This window comes from Falco rusticolus, chromosome 2, assembly GCF_015220075.1.
Source record: "Falco rusticolus isolate bFalRus1 chromosome 2, bFalRus1.pri, whole genome shotgun sequence".
NCBI classification, from domain to species: Eukaryota; Metazoa; Chordata; class Aves; order Falconiformes; family Falconidae; genus Falco; species Falco rusticolus.
The window spans coordinates 59,468,264-59,492,325 of NC_051188.1; the positions used below are offsets into that span (position 1 = coordinate 59,468,264).

Here is a 24,062-nt window from a genome sequence, read left to right on the forward strand (position 1 = left end):
TGCTTAAACAAAAATGTATGTACTACACGTGTGGAGGATATTCCAAGATGAATTTGGAACTATGTGACAAATGCTGTTAGTAGTCTGCTGACTTCTGGTCACTGTTGTCATTTTGGCAAGAAGGCACCTGACTGATGGTAGGTTTTCAGGGCAACAGGGCAGATCTCACTCACACCTGCTGGGAGGGAGAGGCCCAGCTTCTCCGCCGCTGCCCACCTGCATGTACCCACACATGTTCCTGTATGTACTGAGCTGGTTCAGGCTCTTGTCAGGCCCCCGTCAACTGACCAACCTGGCAAAAAAGGAACTTGGGTAGGTAAAATATAAGAAAAACAAGGTTTTTTCTGTTCTGTTAGTTTTTGTGATCAACTGATCAAAACCTGGTGAGCACAAGTGAGGGGGAGCTATCTGGAAGAGGATCTGGGAAAGGCAGGCAAGGGAGGAGGGAGGGAGGGAGCTCTTCCCATGTGGCAGAAGGGCGCTATTAAATTGGGTCAACTGCACCTGAAACAACCCCCTGGTGGGCCCATGAGATGGCTAAACTGAAGCGGCAGTTTGATGCCACAGACAGAAATTGTCTCACTCCCTCCCACCTCCTTTTGCTAGGTCCTGCATTGTTTGGGGTTTTTTTTGGTCAGTTGTGATGTTCATCTGCTTCAGCTTACTTATCTACCAGAAAGCTCTTTAGCTTTTTTCTATATGCTGGATCACTTTCTGGCTGGTGTACTGTTTTGGATGGGCTCAGTGAGGCTTTGGGTGAGTGCTGCAGTCAGTGAAGGACTGAGAGGGGCGGTTGGCTGTCTCGTGGTACTTCATCACATAAACCAAAAGCCAGTGATTACAAATATAGCAGAATGATGTGGGAAACAGAACAGCTAGCAAATGTGATCACTTTTATGATATGGGGAATGACTGTCATGGCGGTGTGTGATTTTTGGGACCCCCTTTCAATTTATGTTATTTCTTAGTGATTACTTACTTTTTGTGTTTCCAGTCTTATGCAGTATGCAAGGTGTTATGTCTCATTGTCTTTTGCACAGCTAAGGGTATATTATTTTTCAGCTATCTGATAATGATGATGATGATAATAATGTAAAATTCTGCAGAGATTTTGTGCCTTATTCATTGCTTGAACATGATTTGACAACTTGTGAAGTGGGAGTTGAGTACTGGTGGGGCTGAGAAATCCTAGGACAACAGCAAAGAACCAAATTAAAATCAGAAGCAGCCTGTAATAACCTGAGAATAAGAGTATGTGAAAGCAACTGACATATTCAGATGCATTTCTGTGACATTTATCTCCAAGAGAGGAGTCAATTTGCTAGGTTGAATTTGGAGGAGTGTGTGTGTGGTGAAGAGGTACAGGGGTACTCTGTCTTGGTTTGGCAGCAGGAGGTGGGTTGGGATCCTGCTCGCTCTGAACATTCCCTGTGTAGGAAGCCAGCCCATCACAAAAGAGATAGAGGGGATCTCCCTCTACAGCTCTTTCAAAAAGTTTACCCCATCCTTCTGATGGTGCTAGAAACTGATGCATTTAGAAAAACTTGTTTACAAGGGCTTAAGTGTTAAGGGAAACCAAATGTTAGGACTGGGACCTATTTTATTTAAATCTGTATAGATTTATTGTGAGAAATTAATATCCCCCCCCCCCCCCCCCCCCCCCGCTAACAAATGAATTACTAAATAATTGTGAAGTTTCAGAGACATAACAGCCTTTTTGGAAGCTCACATAGTAATCACATCTACACTGAAATAGAGACTTCACATCTTTTCCCTTCACACTTTGTAAAGCAGAATTATTTTAAGTAATACAGGACATTAAGAAAAACCCTTAAATGACTGGAAAAGTCATAGAAGGACTCTGTAGGTTAGAACATTCTGCAATTAATAACCAAAATTGGAACAGGGCTAAACACTTGTGATGACACCTCTGCAGGTGTAATTTCCACTAACAGCCTTAATATAAGAGTAATCCAAAAGAAAAATCCTCTTCATGTTTGACATTGCCTTCTAATACAGGCTTAGCTTGTGCTTATTTTCTTCAGAAAAGAAAGAAGATTGCTATGATCTTGTATTTCCAATGCAAGTACAGACTAGGTTTAGTTCTGCTTCTTTTGTAGGAACTGGTGAGTACACAAGGAAGTGTTTTAAAATGCACCAGGCCACTTACAGTCTTATGATCTACTAATACTTGATGACTGTGTCTGTGCTTCAGGTGGGTGCACTTAATGCTGTAAACCAGTGTCCCAGCTCCCAGATTGTCCGGTGTCAGGGACTTCTTGAAGTGCAGTTTAACTCTTCTCTGAGAAAATACAGGGATTCAGAGAAGAGAGTGGACAGTGGGAGAGTAGTCTGTTACTAGGTCTCAGTGAAACGCATAAATGAGATACAGCTACAGAACAGATTCAGAAACAGTGTATCATATATTCATGCCATTCTTATTTATGTTTCTGTGGGGGTACGTTCTTAATCCTAAAATCCTCTGTTTCCTGATAGTAGTTGAAACTTTAGAGTGGAGTGGAAGCTGCAGAACTGAGTTCCATCCAGGGTGATGAGAGTAGGAGAAAATGTGCTGCAACTGTAGAAAATTTCTGTTGCTATTCACTCTTAGCTATTAACTGATCAGCTCAGAAGTATGCCCTTGTGCAAAACACTGGCACTGACAGCAAGCTATTAGCTCTCAGCACCTTGGGCACAAGGGGAAGGAGAGAAAAATGTAGAAAAGCATTTTTAACAGACAAGGAGATAACAGTCAGTCAGACCTGCTATGTGCATACAGATTTGCCCTGGAAATCCTCAGTGTTTGACTTAACCTGCATGTGTAGGGCATGCACAAACATGAGGGAAATCTCCTGATAAAAAGGCTGAGAATGTTATATATGACATTTTTGTAATAAGTAATGGAAAGATAACACTTGAAAAAACATTTAATTGAAGCCTCACATTATGATCTCTCTGATGGCAAACCTAGTTTAGGAAGGTCCTGGTCCCTTCTGTTTGTCACTACTTTCCTCTCTTTTGCTCCTCATAAATCACTGTCTCCTTTGTTGTGCCAATGCAACTGTTTACACAGTTTTTTCTCTGAAAAGTATGAGTCATATTATCTAGAGCTCATACCCCCTCCTGTTTTCAATCCTGAATCCTTTTTTAATGGTCTGGTTTGCAGCAAACCCACACAACACATCAAATCCCATGATGAAGGATCAGGTTGCTTGTTACTGTTCACTCTAACTAAACCTATTACTGAACTAATGAACTTGCTGCTTTGTCTCTGCTTTTGAACTCTTGGGGACCAAATAGCTGAATCTGGGAGCTAAACCAGCAAGAAAATAACACTCCAAAAAGCCAGCTCGAAGCATATCCTTTCCTGTTGGTTTGGGATTCTCAGCTAGCTCACGGCAGAATCAGTGTAGGTGCAAGAGGAGAGGGGGAGGCCAAGTAGGTGGGCTGAGAGGAGAGGTGAATCCCCTTGTGCTTGATCAGCTTAGCTGTAATCACAGAATCATTTAAGTTGGAAAAGACTTTTGAGATGAAGTCCAACCGTTAACCCAGGACTGCCGAGTCCATCACTAAACCATGTCCCTAAGCACCACACCCACACATTTTTTTAAACAGCCTTCAGGGATGGTGATTCCACCATCTCACTGGACAGCCTGTTCCAATGCTTGGTCACCCTTTCAATGAAGAGATTTTTCCTAATATCCAGTCTAATCTACCCATGGCATAACTTGAGGCTGTTTCCTCTTGTCCCGTCACTAGTTGTCTGGGAGAAGAGATCGACCCCAGCTGTCTACAGCCTCCTTCCAGGTAGGTGTAGAGAGCAATAAGGTCCCCCCTGAGTCTTCTCCTTTCCAGGCTAAACAACCCCAGTTCCCTTAGCTGCTCCTCATCAGACTTGTGCTCCAGACCCTTCACCATCTCCTTTGCCCTTCTTTGGACACTCTCCAGCACCTCTATGTCCCTCTTGAAGTGAGGGGACCGAAACTGTGAAGCACCTCCTGTAGGGAGCAATCCTGAGTGGCAGGTCGGTGAGAACTACCTTGAGATGGTTGAGTCAAGGAGTGGACAGGCAAAGTCTGCTGCTGGAAAACAGTGCTGTGAGTTACATCTGTGGTGTGAACCTCAAATGGGGTACTTCTGGGGGAATCACGTGCTGTTCACGTGTGTCTGCTGGGTTAAGGCTGTCCCTGGCTGCTTCCTTTATGTGCAGCAGCTGAAAGCCCCTGACTCAGGATTCAGGAAAAAGTCTTCTTCATTAGATCTTTATTTATGTCCTTATTTGGAAGGGTTATTTTTTTTTCCCCTTTCATCATGTCAAAAGCTGTACTAACAGCAATCAGTACTGTATTGCTCCCCAAGAGCCTGATTTTGCGGCCGTAATTTACACAAATAATTTTAACATGTTTAACAAGTCCCAGTGGGAGTATCTTCTTAGGAACTACATGGACAGATAAGTAGCACATTCATGGATTAAGTTCTAAACTTAATGGAAAACTACCCCTTTTGGGGCACTTTCCTTCTTGTAAGGTCATGGTGCACATTTTTCTGTCATGTATTAGCACAAATCTCTGACTGACTTTACTTTTCTAATGCAGTTCAATGCTAAATACTTCTGTTCTAAAAATATTGTCATATAAGTTGTTGTGACCGTTGCCAAGTTTCTTTTGTTTTCTTTTTCCTTTCCACAGTGTAAAGAAGAAAAATGAAATGGTTTATAAGAATGCTTAATAATGTTCATTTGATTGACTTTGTTATCTGACATATACCGTTGAGCCAATATCTATTCTAAGCAGATGGAAGAGACAGAAACAGGTGTAATTATTTAGATACCTGTAAGCGATAGCTGTTTTAAAGGAGTAGTTGGAACCTGAATAGTTTTACTTTCAGTGGGTTTACCCTGGAGGACTTTTAGCTGCTCAGATTAGTATCACAGGGCTAACTGACTAGTCCTATCATGTTACTGTCAAGGGTGTTTATGCTCAGTTTTGTAAAATAAAGATATCTGATTGAGTTTTACTCTTTCGGAAACCCTATTACCAAAAAAAGCCTCTCTCTGAAAGTGGTTGCATGAATTCAAGTGTCCTTGCCAGGGAAATAGAGAACCTGGTTAGTTATTGTTCCCATATTTCGACTAATTAAAAGTGTGCTTGGTTGTTTTTCCTGCACGTGTGATCAGCTGAGCTCTGTCTTCCAGACATTGGTAAAAATTCCAAGCAAACAACATTAATATACATATGCATATACAAAAAAAACCCAACCATGCATCAATTAGTTTTGTTTTTTTAGAGTGTTGATGGGTGTGGAGTAGATAATCCTTCATGGTCCCTTCCAGTTCTTCCTGCATTCATAAACAGCTCTGTTGCCCAGTGACCTGGCTGTGGTTTACTCATTCCATCTAAGCAATGCTTGGTATGAACTATGGAAGGTATTTTTGCTAAAAAACTATATATTTTTTGTAGCTGTAAGTGGAATTAAGACAAAACAGAGTCTTGTTTGGAAAACAAGTCAGGTGTCCTTTTCCTGTTTCTCATGACCTGTGCAATTTTGAAAATGCCATAGATCTGCCAACTGCCTTTGTTAACCACCTCTTTCTTCTCTCATGGTGGTGCTTAAATAGAGGGGGTTTCTAATGGACCTATTCTTTCAGCATAGAGACAAATGTACAAGGTGACTTATCTTCTATCCTGTAGATAATGTACTCTTAAAACAGAGGTGTGATCCAAATTAGAGTCCGTGAAATTTGCACTCAAAAGGACCTGTCTTACTACACTGCATCACAAATTATATTCTGCAGCATTTGATTTTGTTGTACTTCAGGGCTCTCTTTTGTTTAGGAAAATAATGTAAAGGAAAGATGGTTTTGTCATAAGGAGAATTATTTTGTGTCAAACCCAACTGAATAGTTTAAATTTTTGAGTTTTGTAAATGGATTCTTTTTACTTTCCAGCTATCCAGCTTTTCTGAACATCCCTTTTCTTTACTTTATATTTGTAAATAAAATTATTATTTCAGTTTAAACCTCATATGCTGTAGTTTTTCTTCCCATTCTACCAAAGGTGTTACTTTTATTTATTTTTAGGTTGCATAAAAATATTTTGTCAATGTCTTAAGAATCCTTTCAGATGTAGCTAATCTAGGTAAGCTGACATTTAATCAATTTCTTTATTTACATTCTGACCTTAATTGTAATGTTGAAATCTCTTTACAGAGAAAAAACTGGTGTATTTATTTAACTCTAAAACAGTAGAGTAAATATAAAGCCTCATCAAAGAGATAACAAATTGATTTATTCTGATAAATAGTAAATGAGTCAAGAAATTTCAGCTATTGTGGAATTGAATGAGAACAGATAAGGGGAATGTAGAAAATAAATAAATAAATATCTAAATATCTAAGAAGACTTCTTAAAGAGGGTTCACATCTTAGCTGAAGGAGGATACAAACATATGATGTGAGTAAAATGGCTCAGTATGACTGTATTAGTGTTAAAAGCCTAAAAGCCTCATTATCTGCTTGTGGTTTTTTTTCTGAGGATTGTGCTTTTTTTGAGCAATTTTCAAGTATAGTGATTCCCGATCAGCTTTATCCTTTCCTAGACATAATCTTTGCTGCAAAAATTGTGTGCATGGGAAGTTTATGTATGAGATCTGCTGTTGTATTCCCATATTTCTTTTCTTTAGGCAGAAATAGGGCATTGTTTTTGTTGAATAAACAGTTTCAAAGTTGGACCAATGCAGATGATTCTACTAGGTTTTGGTGGAGACTCTTTTTGCAGGGCTAGGGTTCTGGTGCTCCTAAACAGCTAGTAGAAAACATCATGTATAACTTCTCTGTGGGCCTTTTGTGGGCACTCTCTTTCCATGAGTCATCATGTGGTGCTTGAAAACAAAGCCTAAGCTTTAGAATGATGAAAGAGCATAAGACTACAGTCATGCAGTAAATTGAAAGGTGATTGTTTTTCTTCTTTACTGAACCCTTAATAGATGGCCAGAACCAGATGCCTTTGTATTAATGTGTTAAAAATATACATTAGATTATATCCACACCATATCCATTTTTTTGTCAATGCCTAAGTCTTAAATATTCATTACAATACTCCCCTGCTGCTGTTCTGTGGAGCAGATAGGTAGATTCTTTCTGACTATTACGTGGTAAATAGATAGCATCAGAAAGGGTTTTGTAATAAATGCATAACTTAGATGAACAAACGCCACAATCCCTAAAAAGATGCTCATTAGAAATGGTCAGCATCTGAAATACAGCTAGGGGTATCTGTTGCTCCATGAATTACAGATACACATGCAGCAGTGGATAGGCATGTGTGTAACGCCTATTTTTTCTCCAAGACGGCCTGGCTGAAGCCCTCTGTATGCATTGTACTTTCTGTCTTTTGTGCTGAGTGCCTGCAGGCACAGGAATGCTCTGCTGCTTCTGCCAGCATGGGCAGTCACAGGGGAGCTTCTGCAGCCGCTCTGCAGTGTTACCAGCCTACAGACATAGCTTTAGCTGGACCATTTCATGCGGACACTGTGAGGCAGCTGGGGAGAAGATTTTATGTGGTCAGGTACCTGATCATTTTGTGGACCTCAGCTCCTAGGGTTCAGGAATGACTCTTTGGTAACCAAATGGCTGTAATAACTTTATGGGGCATCAGACATTTGATAGCCTTAACCTTATCTGTACTTCTATCATTTGGAAAACAAGTATGCATTTGAAATTTATCATGCTGCATATTATCAAGCAATAGAAATCCTCAGCTGCCTGTGGTGTTCTCATAGCTGCAAAATCTACAGATGGTTGACTTTTGAAATGATTTCTGAATAGGTTCACATGCTTCGGGTAACAATGTATTTTCACTGAAGTTTAAAACCCCCTTAACAGTGCAATGCCAACTAAAATACTAGCAGTTGCCAAGCTTTTCCCTGCCTTTTACGTGCTAGATGGATTATTGCTACTAGACCTGTAAAATCTGTACATTAAAATATGAATCCTATCAATTTACTGTATAACCTAATGCATTATTAGTGATTTTTATTGATCCCATGGAAAAGCAAAATCTCTGAAGCGAGCTCTGCAGGGCTTGCTGGGCAGTTATCACTGGTCCATGTCCTGTTGCTGTTCTGCCCCAGCGCGAGTGAGCTCTGAATATCTTTTAGCTGTTTCCCAGGATGAATCGGTATGATTTCTGAGGCAGGGCTGCATCACTCATATTGAATTACCTGGGAAATTTCAAAGATTTTGTGTAGTCAATCATAGCCTTTTGGGACTGGTGAATTGAAAGACTGTCAAGACCACACATGCTGTTTCCTTATGTTTTTGGTTGCTTGGCTATTACAGGGAGTTTACCCTTGGGCCAGTAGGACAGATTTGCCCAGATGACATTCTGTCACTGGCAACAAAGCCCACTGTATCCCCATGAGCATTAGAAATAATTGATGAGGAAGTTTGACTTTCATCACCTGCTCAGTGTGTGAGCTGGCTCTACTTTTGTTTTGCAGCTTCACAAACCAGATTGGGTTGTCCTTGGGCATAAGATAGAGTGTGATGGAAAAAAGAAGTAGGCTGGTTTTTTTAAATGATCATGTAAATATGAATAAATAAAACACCTGAAGGATCTCCAAGCTGTGAGGTACTATGTAACTTATAGTAAAGACTGTAAGCACATAAACATATTTTAGAGTGTATGTGATACACATGCTAATAACACATTATTGTGGGTTTCAAGATTGGCAGTTTTTGCTTTCATTTGTCAAACCATTCTGTCATTTGAAGGGACTGGCCTCAAGTGCGCTGTGGGCACTTTGGTTGTTTTTATGGGTTATGATCCACTGATTGTGATTTTTTAAATGTCAGGGTACCCTTAGCCATTAGATGGTTGCTGGTTAAACAAATGAAAATATTAATCTGGTGACCGTTTTCTCCGTTCAGGTACAAGAGACAATTTGGGATATCAATGATGATGTTATCAGGGGTAGGAAATACTTTGACAGAATCCTCTCGAATTGTCGTTGTTGCCTGTCAGCAATTTACAACTGGCACTGTGTGCTGACAGATGTAGTGACTCATTAGTGAAATCATTTGGAGAAAAAGAATTCAGGCAATTTGAAACTGTCATCTTAACATAAATTTAAGCTATATTTTGCTCCTTTTTATGAAATTTGGAAGACAAATTTATAAGTGATCACACCATATTTTTCAATTCTTTTGACTCATGACCTGACTGTATAAAAGCTGAAAATTGAAGTGATATAATTTCTGAAGGGATGTTTTAATATTATTAAAAAAAAAAAAAGAAAAAAAGAGTGTAGCAGTTGTTATTTATAGGAAATAACAAAGATTAGAAGAATATACACTTCCATGAGTGCCTCTGAGGGAGGTATTTTGAGGGAGGTATTTAATTTCTTGCTTGTTTGTCACTATGAAAAATGTCAGGGGAAAAATTGCATTGATATGTAGATGAGGAGCTACAATTTAACCCTGTAGGAAAGCTTAGGTAGAGGTAAACTGAGTGTATTGGTAATAATGGCACAACGATTTTTGCTCCTTAGCTTGAACAATTTGAAACTAATGCAGGTCTCCACTGGTTCTGAGAACCCTCTCATTGACTGAAGAGCACAGAACCAAGCTTGTAGCTTTGCATACTATTCTACTGTGGTATTCAACAAGTCTTGTCATTAATGGGAAGAAAAAATATGGCTTGCTCTCTAGAAGAAGAACGAGTCTTTTTTTTGCAATGTCTGCTTTCTTTAAAAACGACGAGTATAGCTCCATCTTCAAAAATGATTTGATGTGTTTGAGAAGATCATATAGTTTCCTTCACCTTTTAAACATGTTTTTGATACTGAATATGAAAGTTTGCTTGTGAATTAGGTAGACATGGATTAGTAAGGACCATTTATGATTTTGGTCCCTTTTCAAGAACTTAAAAAGTCCCTGGGAATACAAAAACCATGACAGATTGCCTGAAAGTTTGCAGTAAACACTGGTTTGAAAAGCTTGTAACAATCTCCATCTGTTCGCTGCACACTTGAAAAGGCTCACAGAGCCTATGCAGTAATACAAAGATTCCTGTGACGGCAGATCTTTTCTTGGGAGGATTGTTTAATTTCACTTGTGCTATTTGGGGACAAGAAACTTCCCAAATACTTATTAAAAGGCTTTTTGTTTTGTTTTCAGTGAAGACAGTCATTCAAGTGATTTTCGTTCTGGGGTCTCTTATACTGATACGTATCGTAACTTATTTCTTCTCAAAAGTTCAGCAACAAGTAAATGAGGAATCCTCAAGCATTAAGTGCATCTTAGTGCAACTAGGTTCTGCCAGAAGCCATCCTCAGAAGGCTGCAATCCTGTAAATGCATGCATACAGGGCTTCAGTCACAATGCTGCACACAGGGAAGTGCTTGCAAATTTAAGTCCTGGGAGCATCAGGACCTTATGTACTAAATTGAAATAATAGGTAACACAAATCAAAAGGATTTTCAAATAATTGACTGGGATGTACTTTATACTTATGAGAATTTCTATTGATCTCATTAGTTATTGTCAACTTGGATGCTGTCTGCCTTGTCCATTTTTTTCCCTTCTCATGTTTAGTATTAATTTTTAGAAGGATAGACCTTATAAAGTTTGTTTTGTGACACATCTATTTCATTTACTAGATAAGTGACATAAAATGAGAATGTTATTATGCTTCTTTGTCAAGTTGCTTTCCTTCATAATTAATTTAATAAAGTTTTTTGTGGATTATATTCAGACATAGATCCTCATAAACGAAACTACTTAGGAATAATGTAAAATCAATTACAATTCTTTGTATAGCAACTGAAATGTCGGACACTAGAAATTTTGTCTATGTTAACATTACAATTTCATATTTTTGTCATTTTAAAACATTCAAATAGCATATATTGTAACAACACAACAGGTAGCTTTCTGATATTTTGTTTTTCTGACAGCCAAATGACTTTTTTTGATATAACAAAAAAAATAATAATCCCTTTTTCTATTACCACTGCTGTCCTGCAATGAAAATGCCTGGCTTTCAGCAGGAGATGGACTTCAATTAGTGTTAAAATGCAACAGGCTGTTCAGTTTACAAATGGTAAACTTCTGACTGCATCAACAACAGTTCAATTTTAGAGTGACGGTAGCTATTCTCTATCATTATATAGGAGGCAGTCCTACAAAAAAATCTACACCAGAAAAACTCATTCTTCTTGATAGTACATGTACTCACCTAAAAGACGAGGGGGTTGGCAGACTCCAATGATACAGTACTGATAGACTTGTTGACTTCATCATCTTAAAGGGTATCTCTATCATCTCCTGATGATTAAGCCCCTGACATGAGTCTTGGGGCCTGCCTGACTCAGAAATTGTGAATGCTGGAAGGCTGCACTGAGTTGTCCTCCCAAGAAGATGTTGGTCAGCTGCAGGCACAGCTGCTAAGTTACCTACTCAGTCACTTAGATCGCTTCTGCTATTACTTTAGGCATTTAAACGTGTGTCTAAATGTGAACAAATCATGGTGGGCTCTCTATATGGTGCTTGGAGAGAAGCAGATCAAATGAACCACTCTGAGGATGGATCTTAGATGACTGTTTCAGAATGAGATGGTTTTCTTTCATTACCAAAAGAGGTATCTGTTGATTTACTGTCTTTAGAAAAAGCCTGAAGTGACTGGGTTGGATTTACCTTTGTAATGAATCTCACCCGAAGTTACTCTGGATAGGCAGTTGTAGTAATGTATTCAGTAATGTATTAAGTATTGCCATTTCAGGAAAATTAATTAGTAAATTTTTATCTATATAGCATTCAAATATGTGAAAACACCTGTTTTAGCGTTTCTTTGTATATATCATGAGTACATTTTGATGAACAGTGGATTGAATAATGATTTTCTGATATAAATTGCTAAGGATTAACTTTAAGAATTATTCTATCTCACATAGCTCTTACCTTGTCACATTTTAAAAACACTCTTGTACAGAGGAGAAATTCTGTTTGTTTATTCAAGCAATAGGTCGCTGCTGCTTGGAGATGTAGTTGAGAAGTTGGAAGAGAATACTGCTTGAGTGGTGTATGATTCCAGCAAAGATCTGCTGCTTCAAAATATTTTGTTCACCTCACCACATCTTCGCTTTGAGCCTTCATTTACATTTAAGTGATGTTTCCTTAAGTTTATGCAAAGCTTCTGCAAACTGACTTTGTGGCAGCTGTTTGACAGAAAGGGGAAACATTTCTTCCCTGTAGAGTGAATCAGACTGTTGCTGTCTCAAAAATTTAGACCAAGGTTTTATTCTGAATTGTAACAGTAAGATTATTGTCCCCTGGTTTTAGATTTTTGTAATGAAGAAAGATAAAAAGATAATGGTGTGACAATTTGAGAAATTTTGTTGGGAATACATGCATAACTAATCCTACATTTTTGTATCAGAAATGATTAGCTGCCTTTTTGATGTCCTGTTTGGTCCCATGGGTCTATGACAACTCAGTTTCTATTGGCATTAATTTAGGGTACTGTTTAAACAGCCGTAACCCAGTGTTTTCATCATGGCTCTCTGAGTTCCTCACAGATGTTTGAAATTACTTGATTATTTATTACAGACAACTCCAGAATGCCTAAATGTGATATTTTGACTCCTTAAGCACTTCTGAGCTAGCCCGGTAGCCTATGAGTTTGGGAGTGTTCATTAAATCTTTGGCAGGTAAAGATGTATCATAAGCACAGACAGAGGGCTCATGTGTGGTCTCCAGGTGGAAGCCAGGATTGCTATTTTTCTGTTTTCTTCTCTACTAACCTTGCCCGAAGTAGCTGTAAAACAAAATACTGGTGACAATGGAATTTAGTAGAGCCATGGGTTTAGATGTATTAAATGGAGCTTAAGTCTCCATTCTGTGGGCGCTGGGGAATATAATCGGATTTAAAAAATGGCATAAGTACATAAGTACATAAACTTCAGAAGCAAGGTAGGAAAGTGGAAATGTATTGTTTAGCTAAAATAAAAAAGTTAGGTGTAAAATATGAAGAGAGTATCCTTTAACACAACTTTTCTTAGAAGTATTTCCTCTATAATTGTGATCTCACAATTCCCTTTCAACAACCAAAATACTTGTAATGGAACCTGCATGTTAAAAAAGGTCTGAAATTATTAAAAGTACATGTTATAAACACTAGCTAAAAATGAATTAATAATATGTCGAGTTTCTTATATATGGAAAAATCTGAACTTAGAATCCATTCACGTACAGGAACTGTACCACAAATGCAGAATGAGAAACATTAGTCCCTTGCTACACTCCATGTCTTTACAGGTGATCCATAACCTTTATGGCACAACAGCACACAATGCAAGACAAATATTTGTCAGTGAGAATGAAAGATTGCAGAACTTAATGAAGTATTTTGGTTCAACTTTGGTTTTTTTTTTTATATTAGTGAGGGAGGCAAAACTATTCCAGACAGCAGTGCTTGAAAGATATTTGATATTGCTGCAACATCAGCCAGATATGCTAATGTAATGCTCCATTATAACTCAAGCCTTTTTTTTTTTTTTTTTTTTTTTTTTTTTCCCTACAGATGATTGCCTGAATGGTTTATTTAAACTTGAAACCTTAAGAGAGTTCTGGCTCCATAGACATTATCAGTATTTTTGTGCCCTACATGCACCATGTAGTCAAAGACTGCTAAGATTATTAAGCACCTAATTCATCCCTTGGGGTAGAGTGATTAATTTGCCTTCTAAAATGTGCTACCCTGGAATCTTAAAATATACATTCACTCCTTTATGTATTCTTAGTGGCCACATGTGTTGAATTCTTGCTCTGCATAAAATTAATTTCCTCTGATATCATTGTTTTGAATGACTGAAACTTTATTCTTGGCCATTTTTTCACCCACCCAGCATTACATGTGTGCCTCCTTTTTTTTGCCCATCATTCCTGATAAATTGAAAAAAAAAAAAAAAAAAAAAAAGGAAGGAAAACAAAACAAAGCCATTTGGTGTCTTCTTCAGTGAAATGGTAATTTTTTTGCTTGGATTGAGACACTGCTGTGAGCAATCTGCTTTGATTATTGGAAATATCAAATTGCTCTGTAAAAATACAAAACTTGGGACCTTTGTTAATCTGTATTTAAATTACAAGTGTATTCTACCTCCCATATTTTATAGACATTTAACATTTTGCCAACATTGTATTGGATCCATATTTTTGGCTATAAAACACATGTCATTTTACTTTTTATTACAGAAGATGCTTATTTTGGACCTGAATTTTTATTTTTTTATTCTGTAAGCTCCACCCCTCAAACTACTTAAGTCTTTACCCAAGAGATTGTCCTCCCATGAATAAAATTGCAGTTTTCATTTTTTAAATTTGTATAGGCATTTCTATGTTATTTAAAATCCCAGTAAGAGTTGACTCAGTCTAATAAATGCAACTGCGTTATTTTCCCTTGATTCAGAAAAAATGATGGAAATGTTCCATTACTATCAAATAACTTCTTAAGCTGCTTAAGTTAATTCTGTCTTTTTTTCAGTAGATTTTTATTATTTTTTAACCTCTGAACTGGTGAAGATGGAGAAAAAGAAAATAGTATGGTGTAAAATTTAAATGAAGTTCAGAGTAAAATGTGTTCTCAAGAGAGGTTGACCCAAAACAGTAATTACTTATATCATGCATACATTGAAAAGGAAGCAGAGGAAGACACTCCACCACCCCCACCACCCAAGACTTCCAGCTAATTACTGTTACAGAAGTTCAAACAGTTCCCATAAATCTGAACATAACAATACAATAGAGGTAGTGGGCAGGAATTTGAAATGCATTTCTTTGCTGCTATTGCTAAGACAGAATTTCCACATAGGCAATAATGCTTCCTACCACAGTAGTGTCACTGTGAGAAATAAAAATTGATCATGATCTAACACAACCATCTCACTCAGAAAACAGAGTGAACAGCTGTTCTGTTCGGTGAGTTTATTACAAAAGCATTTTTTGTTTTCCCCCTGAGTTTGACAGGGAGAGTGAAACAAATGAAATTCTTGATCTTAGGCTTAACCTTATCTACCACTGAAAAAATCCTAGAAGAGAAAGGAGTTTGTAGTTATAAGCAGAAGCCACTTTAGCACCAGCAATGTGCTCACTGTTCAGGTTGTGTCAGAGTGTTTTAGCAGGACAAGGTTGCAGCTTTCAAGTCCTTGCAGCACATTCAGATTTCCAGTTCTCTCAAGTGTGAGTAATTCTTGCTTAGGGAATCTATGCCCAAACATTTATCTTTAGTATAGCCCATCTACTTGTACCCCCCAGCCCTTCCCATTCCATGCAGCCAGCAACTGCCAAACTACTTAATAACTTGCAGTTTCGGGCAGTAAGTTTGTGAAGAATAATTTGAAATTTTTATTTCACATTAATGAGCAGAAAGAATTGTATACCTCTTGACATTCAAGTAACTACATCACTTCAACTCCAGCTTCTCTAGCCTGCTATTGAATGAGGATGTGAATGATAATGTGATTTTTTGCATGATTTCCAATTCGATAAACTTTAATTATCAGATCTTCCTAAGAGTAATTGAAGGTGTTGTATATACCGTATTGTAGTATAAGGTATGTATGTATCGTGTATATAATAGATACACTACACAGATGTTGTATATCTACCATAGTCAGAAAATGTTGGATGAACATCCATTTCATGGATGAACAACATTTGGGGTGTGACTTGGAAAGGAATGTGAAGATTTTAATGAGAATTCAGAGTACCCATGGCTATGTGCATATATTTACTGTTGCAATAATGAAATCCAGACCTCTCTGGACTATTTCAAAATTCAGAGTTAATAAGGGTGTTCATTCTGATGCCAGTATTAATATCGGGGAGTTTGAGTTAGCATTAACACGTGGGTTTATTTGAAATATAGCTAGCTATGATGAATGCAGTGAAGATGTCTAAATACTGTTATACATAACATTGGCTATACTGTGATTTTTGTAATAGAATTCAGTCAGAATTTCATGTGCAATTTTCATGTTAATTTTTAATTAAAAAACCTTTCTATATTCCTGGAAAATTGGCATACAAACAAGATGGGACAATAACAGGGGAAAAAAGTCCTAAAGAAAATAAAGACATTGTAAGACTCTTCTGGGGACCCTATCTGTATATGTTAATGCTGACCTGAATGGCTGGTATACCACTTTTGAATAGCAAATTCCAGTAGTTCCATGGTTTTCCCCCCTGATATTCAGAAACAGTGCATTGGACATACCAGTCTCATTTTGGACCTTAGGCAAGACTTCTCAGAAGAGAAAGCTTTCAATGTGTGAGCTGAAACAAGGGCAACAGTAACCAAATCACTCTGTAATATAATTTGCCTCATTGCTTTTAAGAACTAGCAGATGGTTTCACCTTTATCTCCCATTGGAGACAAGCTGATTGAATTCACTCCTTGGTTAATGGCTACTATTTGTGCAAATGAAGATAAAGGAACTGAGGTAAAGACTGGCTATTTCTGCCTAGCCAAGTAGCAGAAAAGGTTCCACATGTGTGACCAATGGCCTCATCTGTAAATCTGATTTTTTCATACCTTTCATGACTGACAGAAAGTGATGCCTTCTCACAATGTGCAAGTAAGAGTGCAGCAGTTTCCTACCTCACCAATTGCAGTCAGATTCGGCTGCATATATATGTCTGATGCAAAGAAAATATGTAACAACAGATTCAGCAAGCCCTCTTGGTCCCTAGCTCTAATACATACACCTAAGAGACTGCTGAAATAAATCATTCAAACAGGAATAAGGTGCTGACTCAATCTTATGGAAGCAAATCTTACTACAGAAACCAAATTTACTGGGGCTATGGTGTGCATGAAGATTGATTCAACTGACCAGGTGCCAGTGGGAATACACAGGGAAACTGCCCATCGTGCGCTGCACTCTGTCACTTGAAATACAGAGAGACAAGGTTTGAAAAATTTTAGGTTATCTGTTACTAGAGTATTTCTACCAGGAACCAGTTGCTGCAGGTTTCTTTTCCTCTCGTTGTAACCAACTGCCTATTCGTTGCATGCAGACTTAATTGTCAGACCTACCTATAGTCTAACCAAGGAGATTTTTGTCTGAGGCTGACCCAAGAACCTTTGGTGGTTTAAAAGCACAGAATCATCATGGAAAACAGTTTGCTGGGAGATCACGGCTTGCCTGGAAAGCAGAGATCCCAGTTTCTGCCCTGCCCAACCAATGCAGCTGGTGTCCAGAGAAAGACCGGGATTTGTGGAGCTCCCTGCAGTTGCTGGACAGCCTCCCCAGACAATGACCCTGGAATTGGGCCTCAACCATCTTTTTACTGAGAATATTAAAACTTTGTTTTCATTTTGAATTGGAAATGGATGTCAGAGTGCCTGTGTGAAACTGGACTCTGGTCTGTAGCCGGGGAAGCCACCTAAAGTTCGTGGGGACCTCAGCTCTTCTTGCAGACAGTAGTCCACCAGCATGAGAAGGAGACTATCTCCAGAAAGATCCTAGACTTCCTTGCTCTGGGACTTGCCCACAGCCTATCTTTACTGGTACAGCAAAGACAAAACACAAGAGACACAAGGTCAAAACGGCATTATGATTCACGTACAATAGCAGAGAATTGACAATCAGAGAAACAGGCTCATCTGTACCATTGATCTCACAGAAGCGCACAGTATGTTGGCAGAAAGGACAAAAGGAAGGAAGACAGTTTTAATTACTTGCGTTTTATAAATGTGTATGTATGTGCTCCCATGCATAAAGGCAATTAGCTCTTCTAAGTAAACCCAATTCAGATAGACAACAGCATGGCCAAACGAAGCAAGAACATATTTTTAATTGTTATTTGTACAGCACTCACACTGTGTGAAGCACTGCATGGCACAGCACCTTTCATCTGAATACCTTCACGACCTGTACAAAATCTGTGTAATGGAAATGCCTAAAATCATCCTGTCGTTGTGCATGCATGGAAATAGGAGTATGAACTACAGTTAAACACTGGCAAGGCTACTTAGTTAGTGCTGCCAGAGGTCTGGGCTTGATCCAGACATTTTGGAATTTAGTTCAGATGTCCACAAATGTTTGCAGACTGGACTGGTGAAGGTTCAGGTTACCCAGGACTGCAGGACACACACTGTACATACATGATGCAGGCATACTATCAAGAGGAACCTGGATTAATGGTTGTGTACATCCAGATATGCACAGTACATCTATGGTTAAGTCTGGAGTCCATGCCTCCTTATTTTGCGGCAGTTATGACTCAGCGAGTCTGTTCCAGGTCAGAAGTTAGGGACCTTCAATGCATGTCTGTGTACATGGGCATTACCTCTGCCTTTGCTTCCAGGAAAAGAGATATCACTCAAGCTATGGTGCTGCGCTCACACAGCTGTAAGACTGATGGGCAGGAGCTGGCTCACGTATCTTCAGTCTCCAGAAGCACAGTCCAGAGAAATTTTCACCTCTTCTGTAGTCTTAATGAGGAAGTTTCTTTGTAGTCAATAAAATTGTTATATCCTTTGTAAATGAAAGCAAATGAAAGCAAAATGTTACATTTTCTCTTTAATTGCTGGTGCCCTAGCATCCCATTATGAAAATGAATTCTCACAAGCATACATGCATTAACCGGGAAATAGAAATGACATAGGAAGAAAGCAGGAGTATGCAAAAAATAGGTGTATCTGAGAGAGAACTCTGTTAAAAATGTTTTTTACAGAGAGAGAGAGCTGTCACTTCAGTGGGTATTTAATCTCTTGCCCTCAAGCAGAAGCCAATGTGACACACAACATCCAAAATGTCTTCAGGTGCTTTCAAAGCAATGTCATTCATTAAAGGGGCAAAGAAGGGGGAGGGACACCGGGAGTCAGAAAGCCGATCAAAGGTGGAATAATCAAAGGGGAAATGTTTGAAAAACAGTAAAATGTTCACAAGCTGCAAAAAGGTTGAAAAACTGCCAAACTGATCCAAGGAAAGGTATCTAATCCTATTAATCTTTTGCTTCATCAGGGGAAAATGCTGGACAAGAGGAAACATTCTCTGTGTCACAGAACATGGTAAGCACTTCAGTGAGAGTTCTGCTTCAGGCTACATGCTGAATAGTGACCTACTGAAATTATTTAGACTAGAAACCATGACAAGAATTTCACACTTTGTCTGTCTAGGAAAACAGCTTTATCACACACATGATCTAAAATGTGCTGAAGTATTTATTTTTTGTACATGATCTTATTTTTTTCAAAATTTGTATGTTTTTATCTACCACATGTTACTTTTGGAAATGTGAAATGGTGTTTATGCTCTTGACAGAAAATATCCTTTTTTTTACCTGTTTGTATCTTTTCTCCTTCTTAGAAGAAATTATGTGACAAAATCATTCAGATTAAGTTTTTCCGCTGTTGGCAGGGATGGATATAACTTTTAACAAAAAAGAAGTGTTGTTTTTCTTTTTTGTCATCCCATCAGAAAGATGCTAGGCTAATGAATCTAGGCAGTTATTCAGCACTATGATATATATTGTAAAGATATAGATAGTCTAATGCTGCCTCTGTTAAAGGGAGAAGGAGGTTACAATTCACCCATGTGTTCTGAAGAGGTAATGTTAAAAAATTTGAGTATGTTTTAAAAAGCACAACAAGGTGCCCCAAGAGAAGTGGCTTAACAGCCACTGGAAAAAGCCTGGTACTGGCAATGACTGGGCAAAACTGGCCAGCCCAGAAGATGACTGGGAAATGACCTGATTCTGGGTTAGGGGTTTGTACGTAGCAGAGCAGAAAATTGCAACAACACATCATCAGTAGGGTAAAACTAACCTGTCTCGTGATGGTCTAATCCCAGCTCATGTTCCCTATTAGTGGGTGAACAACCCAACGCTTGGCGAATTCTGTTTCACAGTGATAGGAAGAGCTGACATTGAAGGATCAAAAAGCAACATCATTATGAACACTTGGGATGGTGAATGGCTAAAAAATTTGTGCACGTCATGGGTTTTTTTTTCAGTGCACCATAATTTAGCAGCCCATTGGGACAGTAGGAGGAAAGATGCAAAAGCCACGTTAAAGATTTCTATAAGCAGTTCTGTTTCTCTTAAGCCAATAAACACAAAACTTCACATGGTATGAATTATGCTTTATTGCCTAGAACACAAGACCACAGTGGGATTTCATAATAAGGATTTGACCTATAAAGTTCAATAGAAATATGATAGGTATCTGTAGAAATGATTTCAAAATTGTGTATTTTTTAATAGATAATTATCTGTTCTTTAAGAATTTTTAATAGATCTGTAGTACCCTTATAGCAAGCACAACATTTTAATTGAAATTGAGCAAGTCCATTATTTGGTAGAAACAGAGTGGTTCTAATGTTTTTCCCTGAAGAACTACATATCTGGAAATGGTGAGTCACTACAGCAGGCTGCTATACTGCTCTTGATCTCAGCTTTGAAAAACAGGATAGTGTAGTTTGCAGAAGAATGAATGCTTAATGCTGATGGAGCCTGTTAGAATAAAGGCCTCCAAAACACACAGATTATAACCACTGCTTCTCAGTGCTGAGATTGTGACTTAAAGAACAATTCCTACTGTGATGCTTTTGTTCAGGAACATGTAGCCAAAAAGTAATGCTTAAAGGGAGAAATAACTGTAGAACTCCTTCTATGATGAAAGCAGTTTGGTTTTTTTTTTATTATTATTATTATTTTGCTGGAAGGATAAATTGTGAAAACTGAAGTTCCTCAATAGGAAGAAGAAAGTAAACCTTTGGAAAAGTGTAGGTTAAGTACTAAAGAAAAAAGCGTAGACCTGCTTGCATGAAGAAATTCTCACAAGTCAGTGCTGCTGTATTAATTGCCTGTATAGCACTAGCACATGCTTTATTACTGCACATAAAAATAATGGGTGAAGCCAATTTACAATTTTCAGAATCTCATTTGATAATCAGTTTAAAATATTTCTTACTGGCCTTGCTGACTTCTTTTTAGGTATGTGGTTTTGCACGTACTTTCCTTCCCTCCAGAATTGTTTACTAAAGTTTGCAAATAGATTCTATTGCAACATTTATTTTGATAAATACGCATCTTGAAAAGTGTGAGTGTTAAACATAGGCCTGATCTAGCAATCCTTTACTGTGAAAAAGTATTCCACAGAGCACTGAAGTGTTGTAGTAAAAAGCTATCTGATAAAATAAGCAAGGAAATTGAAATTTCAGCTTAAACTACTTTTCCGAGAAATAAGTTACCCTAAGGCTGATGTTTGAACTCGCTGCTATTATTTGTTCTGTGTAGCAGTCATTTCCTTATTGAAAGTCTAAATTTATTTAAGCTAATATTGGGGGTTGAATTTCTTAGTACGGTTACAGATACCATTAAAAAAAAAGATTCATTGTTGTTACTTAAATTTTACAATTTGGTGCTTTGTAGACAGCAAGTAAAAGAGAACATTACATGCAATTTCATTTTGAATAATATTGAATCTTAGCTCTGTGTAGCTTTGCCTAGAAATGAAATTAAAATGGTTTATAGTGTCCAATCCTGTCCTAGACATCTATTTTGTTTGTAATATCTCTCCTTGATAATTAAAGCATTGTCTTTAGCACAGATGAATGCTTTGATTCTGTATGTCTTTATTATCTCACTTGAAAAGCTTCCAGCTGAGCAGATATAGATACAGTTATGGGGCAATACAACCTTTTTGTGTGTCTAACAGAGATAAGAAGTATCCACTGGTGATGCAACATCACACACATAAAGAAAGGCTTCTGTGCTGCCATTCTTCCAGTACGTTAGTATTCCAGTATTCTTTACATTTCAGCATGTGGCTGAATTAATTTTACTTGCTAAAGTAAAGGGAAAGCAAAGAAGGAAAATAATCTTGAGCACATTTATTCATAATTTTAACACTATTTGTCTGATCATGTGTGCTTTATGCCACCATACTAGGAAATGCTGTGTCCTTTGCCAAAACAGCTATGCTTGAGGAAATTAAATCGAGTGTTTAAGGAAGGTAGAGTTTCTTATTAGTGATCAGCTCATAGCTGCATTTCCATGTTTCTTGAAGTGTTCCTTGGACAGACCAGTTTAAGTAGCTTGATATCAAATAGAAACAGACATTAACTTTCGGATTTAACCTTGAACCATCTAATAAGGGTAAATATACTACGCCATAACTGTAATACAGAGACATGCTATATGTAGGTAACCTGATACTATTCCTTGTAAGACATTTATTCAGCTTTTACAATAGGCTTTATTTCCTTTATTTGCTGCAGTCTAGAGCTAATACCCAAGGTACCATCTATGACCACTGATTTGGAGAAAGTGAAGGTAGGCTCCATAGGTAAGCTAGCTTGCTCAGATCTCCTGTCCTATTTGATGCACCTTTTTCCTGAAAATTTCCCAAGGAATTGAGTTGATCCTGCACATTACATCATGGAAGTCTATTCATGGTGCTGAAGGTTCAAAGCTTTCTTCCTGTTTGAGGGTAAACAGGGGAGAAACAAATTAAATGAAAACTTGAATTAAGACTATAATGAAATAGTGCTAATTTCCCTCCTGGACTGCTTTGAGAGATATTTCTATATACAAAAGGTATACGCATGTAAATTTTATGCACTGTGTGTAGGAATGTGTGCAGGAAGAGGGAAATAGCTGTAATTCTACAGTGGTCTACATCTCTAACTGCATATACCTCTTTATCAATAGATCTGAAGGTATCGCCTTAACCTTTGCCTGTTCACATCCTAAATTTGAAGCATGTGTGCCTATAATCTGATGTAAAATTTCATTTGTTACTGTGTTATTTAAAGGACCTAGAAGCAGACAAACCAAAGAAATGAACATGGAAAAGACAGGCAGGAGTGAGCGGGGTAGACTGTTCCCACTAATGCTCTTGGTATCTCATCTTTGCAGGAGAGGTACACAAAAGAATGTACATTTCCCATAATCAGCAACCCTTTTGGTTTCTTCTGTCATATGCTGGCTAAAACGTGTCTTTATATGGAGTTATGGCAGCCTGTACTGTAGATTTCCCATATCTGGCATTTTGTAGAAAAAAGAATAGCTAAAATGCAGTTAAAGAAAAAAAAGACAGAGATGTTCTACTTTTAAAGTAGGAGCTAAACAAAGATGCTGGAAAAAAATAAGCCCTTTAATTTGTACTGTGTGTCATTTATTGTCCCTTTTGTGTACTATTTGCTTCAGTGTTTGCCAATGAGGGAGAAATACATATATCTTTCAATAAAGATGAAATATATCTATATTTCTCACATATATATTTCATATATAACACTGCATGTTGTTCCTGATCTTGTAATTTGAAAGTAAAAAATATCTTAATAGATCAGATGTTTGATTTGAATTTATGTTCTTTTCTGACAGGATTATTACTGCACACTTCTGAAAAAAGTATAAAATTCCCATTAAATGCTCACAGTGCGGTTTTTTTGTGTTATCTGTATACCATGTGGTTTAGGAAAACACACCTGTCTTTAAGCCACATGTAATACTGAAGCTGCACATTACGTCAGTCCCACTAAGCCAGCACGTTGTCCCAGTCAGTGTTCAGTCCCAGATGTTTCAGAAAAAGGTGTAAGAAAACCAGCAGTGGACAACTATTAAATATCATGACCACAGAGGAAGCTTCTTACCTTCTAGGCAGCTAGTTAGTAGCTGCTTTACTGTGGAAACATTAAGATTTAGGCCCTATAAATGTTACTTTTTTCTAATATACTGACAAACTGGGAATTGGAACACTGGATTCCAGTTTTAGTCTGGAAGATAAATTTATGTTGTCATTTAAAATGCATTAATGAAAAATTACAGCAAACAAGTAATTATACTGCGTGCATTTGCCTTTATTAGTTGGAGAGAGGAGATGAGCTTTTAAAAAATTCCATTAGCTATCATATCAGATTCTGAGAAACATCTCTCTGTGAAACAGGAGGTGTGATAGGTGAATTACTGGTAGGATGTATAGGTAGTCTGCAGACAGGAAGAGAGTTTTAAAAGAAGATTCTACTATTTACAGGCAAAAGATGGAGAGAGTAATA

The 24,062-nt window shown here is 37.8% G+C and overlaps 1 long non-coding RNA gene across 1 annotated transcript; it reads left to right on the plus strand.

The window, feature by feature from the left end:
- Window positions 1-243: 243 nt before the first annotated feature.
- Window positions 244-19,960, plus strand: LOC119143577. Its single transcript, XR_005102744.1, has 3 exons — window positions 244-255; window positions 6,533-6,536; window positions 19,790-19,960. It is a non-coding gene; the product is annotated as an uncharacterized LOC119143577 (long non-coding RNA).
- Window positions 19,961-24,062: the final 4,102 nt, after the last annotated feature.